Source organism: Phalangium opilio, unplaced genomic scaffold, assembly GCF_054372755.1.
Source record: "Phalangium opilio isolate 3A_F unplaced genomic scaffold, DU_Popi_V2 ptg000019l_1, whole genome shotgun sequence".
NCBI lineage: Eukaryota > Metazoa > Arthropoda > Arachnida > Opiliones > Phalangiidae > Phalangium > Phalangium opilio.
The window spans coordinates 4,684,651-4,689,697 of NW_028324152.1; the positions used below are offsets into that span (position 1 = coordinate 4,684,651).

General features: G+C 47.4%; 1 non-coding gene across 1 annotated transcript; it reads right to left on the minus strand.

The window, feature by feature from the left end:
* Positions 1 to 3,844: 3,844 nt before the first annotated feature.
* TRNAS-GCU (transfer RNA serine (anticodon GCU)) lies at positions 3,845 to 3,917 on the minus strand. Its single transcript has one exon. It is a non-coding gene; the product is annotated as a tRNA-Ser (tRNA).
* Positions 3,918 to 5,047: the final 1,130 nt, after the last annotated feature.

The window sequence follows — 5,047 nt, forward strand, 5'->3', positions numbered from 1 at the left end:
TTACGTCACATCTGAGACCTCACAACACCGCTCCCGTATGGGCTCGAACCACCGACCTTTCGGTTAACAGCCGAACGCACTAAGCATTGCGCCATGGAAGCTTAGGATTTAAAATGTTGTCAGGTATTGTAGAAAAACTTTGGCTTTTTACGTTCCTTCTGAGATCTCACAACACCGCTCCCGGGTGGGCCCGAACCACCAAACTTTCGGTTAACAGCCGAACGCACTAACCATTGCGCCACGGAAGCCCAAAAATTAAATGGCCGTCAGGTATTGTGGAAAAACTTTGACTTTTTATGTTACATATGAGACTCCACAACACCGCTCCGGGATGGGCTCGAACCACCAACCTTTCGGTTAACAGCCGAATGCGCTAACCATTGCGCCACGGAAGCCCAAAAAATAAATGTTCGTCAGGTATTGTGGGAAAACTTTGAATTTTTACGTCACATCTGAGGCCTCACAAGACCGCTCCCGGGTGGGCTCGAACCACCGACCTTTCGGTTAACAGCGGAACGCACTAAGCATTGCGCCATGGAAGCTTAGAATTTAAAATGTTGCCAGGTATTGTGGAAAAACTTTGGCTTTTTACGTTCCTTCTGAGATCTCACAACACCGCTCCCGGGTGGCCCGAACCACCAACCTTTCGGTTAACAGATGAACGCGATAACCGTTGCGTAACGGAAGCCCAAAAATTATATCGTCGTCAGGTATTGTGGAAAAACTTTGACTTTTTACGTCCAATCTGAGACCTCAAAACACCGCTCCCGGATGGGCTCGAACCACCAACCTTTCGGTTAACAGCCGAACGCGATAACCGTTGCGCAACGGAAGCCCAAAAATTATATCGTCGTCAGGTATTGTGGAAAAACTTTGGCTTTTTACGTTCCTTCTGAGATTTCACAACACCGCTCCCGGGTGGCCCGAACCACCAACCTTTCGGTTAACAGATAAACGCGATAACCGTTGCGCAACGGAAGCCCAAAAATTATATCGTCGTCAGGTATTGTGGAAAAACTTTGACCTTTTACGTCACATCTGAGACCTCACAACACCGCTCCCGGATGGGCTCGAACCTCCAACCTTTCAGTTAACAGCCGAACGCGCTAACCATTGAGCCACGGAAGCTCAGAAATTCAATGGTTGTCAGGTATTGTGGAAAAACTTTGACTTTTTACGTTACATTTGAGATCTCACAACACCGCTCCCGGGTGGGCTCGAACGACCAACCTTTCGGTTAACAGCCGAACGCGCTAACCATTGACCCACGGAAGCTCAGAAATTAAATGGTTGTCAGGTATTGTGGAAAAACTTTGACTTTTTACGTCACATCTGAGACCTCACAACACCGCTCTCGGATGGGCTCGAACCACCAACCATTGGGTTAACAGCCGAACGCACTAAGCATTGCGCCACGGAAAATTAGAATTTAAAATGTTGTCAGGTATTGTGGAAAAACTTTTATATTCTGGGTTACAGCTGACACCTCACAACACCGCTCCCAGATGGGCTCGAACCACCACCCTTTTCGTTAACAGCCGAACGCACTAAGCATTGCGCCACAGAAGCTTAAAATTTAAAATGTTGTCAGGTATTGTGGAAAACTTATGACTTTTTACGCCACATCTGAGACCCCACAACACCTCTCCCGGGTGGGCTGGAACCACTAACCTTTCGATTAACAGCCGAACGCGCTAACCATTGCGCCACGGAAGCCCAAAATTTAAATGGCCGTCAGGTATTGTGGAAAAACTTTGACTTTTTACGTCACATCTGAGACTCCACAACACCTCTTCCGGGTGGGCTGGAACCACTAACCTTTCGATTAACAGCCGAATGCGCTAACCATTGCGCCACGGAAGCCCAAAAAATAAATGTTCGTCAGGTATTGTGGGAAAACTTTGACTTTTTACGTCACATCTGAGGCCTCACAACACCGCTCCCGGGTGGGCTCGAACCACCGACCTTTCGGTTAACAGCCGAACGCACTAAGCATTGCGCCATGGAAGCTTAGAATTTAAAATGTTGTCAGGTATTGTGGAAAAACTTTGGCTTTTTACGTTCCTTCTGAGATCTCACAACACCGCTCCCGGGTGGCCCGAACCACCAACCTTTCGGTTAACAGATGAACGCGATAACCGTTGCGCAACGGAAGCCCAAAATTTATATCGTCGTCAGGTATTGTGGAAAAACTTTGACCTTTTACGTCACATCTGAGACCTCACAACACCGCTCCCTGATGGGCTCGAACCTCCAACCTTTCAGTTAACAGCCGAACACGCTAACCATTGAGCCACGGAAGCTCAGAAATTCAATGGTTGTCAGGTATTGTGGAAAAACTTTGACATTTTACGTTACATTTGAGATCTCACAACACCGCTCCCGGGTGGGCTCGAACGACCAACCTTTCGGTTAACAGCCGAACGCGCTAACCATTGACCCACGGAAGCTCAGAAATTAAATGGTTGTCAGGTATTGTGGAAAAACTTTGACTTTTTACGTCACATCTGAGACCTCACAACAACGCTCTCGGATGGGCTCGAACCACCAACCATTCGGTTAACAGCCGAACGCACTAAGCATTGCGCCACGGAAGCCCAAAAAATAAATGTTCGTCAGGTATTGTGGAAAAATTTTGACTTTTTACGTCACATATGAGACTCCACAACACCGCTCCGGGATGGGCTCGAACCACCAACCTTTCGGTTAACAGCCGAATGCGCTAACCATTGCGCCACGGAAGCCCAAAAATAAATGTTCGTCAGGTATTGTGGGAAAACTTTGACTTTTTACGTCACATCTGAGGCCTCACAACACCGCTCCCGGGTGGGCTCGAACCACCAACCTTTCGGTTAACAGCCGAACGCACTAAGCATTGCGCCACGGAAAATTAGAATTTAAAATATTTTCATGTATTGTGGAAAACTTATGACTTTTTACGCTACATCTGAGACCCCACAACACCGCTCCCGGGTGGGCCCGAACCACCAACCTTTCGGTTAACAGATGAACGCGATAACCGTTGCGTAACGGAAGCCCAAAAATTATATCGTCGTCAGGTATTGTGGAAAAACTTTGACTTTTTACGTCACATCTGAGACCTCAACACCGCTCCCAGATGGGCTCGAACCACCAACCTTTCAGATAACAGCCGAACGCGCTAACCATTGAGCCAAGGAAGCTCAGAAATTCAATGGTTGTCAGGTATTGTGGAAAAACTTTGACTTTTTACGTCACATCTGAGACCTCACAACACCGGTCCCGTATGGGCTCGATCCACCAAACTTTCGGTTAACAGCCGAACGCGCTAACCATTGCGCCACGGAAGCCCAAAAATTAAATGGCCGTCAGGTATTGTGGAAAAAGTTTGACTTTTTACGTCACATATGAGACTCCACAACACCGCTCCGGGATGGGCTCGAACCACCAACCTTTCGGTTAACAGCCGAATGCGCTAACCATTGCGCCACGGAAGCCCAAAAAATATATGTTCGTCAGGTATTGTTGGAAAACTTTGACTTTTTACGTCACATCTGAGGCCTCACGACACCGCTCTCGGGTGGGCTCGAACCACCGACCTTTCGGTTAACAGCCGAACGCGCTAACCATTGAGCCACGGAAGCTCAGAAATTAAACGGTTGTCAGGTATTGTGGAAAAACTTTGACTTTTTACGTCACATCTGAGACCTCAAAACACCGCTCCCGGATAGGCTCGAACCACCAACCATTCGGTTAACAGCCGAACGCACTAAGCATTGCGCCACGGAAAATTAGAATTTAAAATGTTTTCATGTATTGTGGAAAACTTATGACTTTTTACGCTACATCTGAGACCCCACAACACCGCTCCCGGATGGGCTCGAACCACCAACCTTTCAGTTAGCAGCCGAACGCGCTAACCATTGAGCCACGGAAGCTCAGAAATTCAATGGTTGTCAGGTATTGTGGAAAAACTTTGTCTTTTTACGTCACATCTGAGACCTCACAACACCGCTCCCGTATGGGCTCGAACCACCAACCTTTCGTTTAACAGCCGAACGCGCTAACCATTGCGCCACGGAAGCCCAAAAATTAAATGGCCGTCAGGTATTGTGGAAAAACTTTGACTTTTTACGTCACATCTGAGACTCCACAACACCTCTCCCGGGTGGGCTGGAACCACTAACCTTTCGATTAACAGCCGAATGCGCTAACCATTGCGCCACGGAAGCCCAAAAAATAAATGTTCGTCAGATATTGTGGGAAAACTTTTTACGTCACATATACGTCCACAATACATGACAACTTTTTAAATTCTAATTTTCCGTGGCGCAATGCTTAGTGCGTTCGGCTGTTAACCGAAAGGTTGGTGGTTCGAGCCCATCCGGGAGCGGTGTTGTGAGGTCTCAGATGTGACTTAAAAAGTCAAAGTTTTCCCACCATACCTGACAACCATTTAATTTCTGAGCTTCCGTGGCTCAATGGTTAGCGCGTTCGGCTGTTAACCGAAATGTTGGTCGTTCGAGCCCACCCGGGAGCGGTGTTGTGAGGTATCAAATGTAACGTAAAAAGGCAAAATTTTTACACAATACCTGACAACATTTTAAATTCTAAGCTTCCGTGGCGCAATTCTTAGTGCGTTCGGCTGTTAACCGAAAGGTTGGTGGTTCAAGCCCATCCGGGAGCGGTGTTGTGAGGTCTCAGATGTGACGTAAAAAGTCAAAGTTTTTCCACAATACCTGACAACCATTGAATTTCTGAACTTCCGTGGCTCAATGGTTAGCGCGTTCGGCTGTTAACTGAAAGGTTGGAGGTTCGAGCCCATCCGGGAGCGGTGTTGTGAGGTCTCAGATGTGACGTAAAAAGTCAAAGTTTTTCCACAATACCTGACGACGATATAATTTTTGGGCTTCCGTTGCGCAACGGTTATCGCGTTCATCTGTTAACCGAAAGGTTGGTGGTTCGGGCCCACCCGGGAGCGGTGTTGTGAGATCTCAGAAGGAACGTAAAAAGCCAAAGTTTTTCTACAATACCTGACAACATTTTAAATTCTAAGCTTCCATGGCGC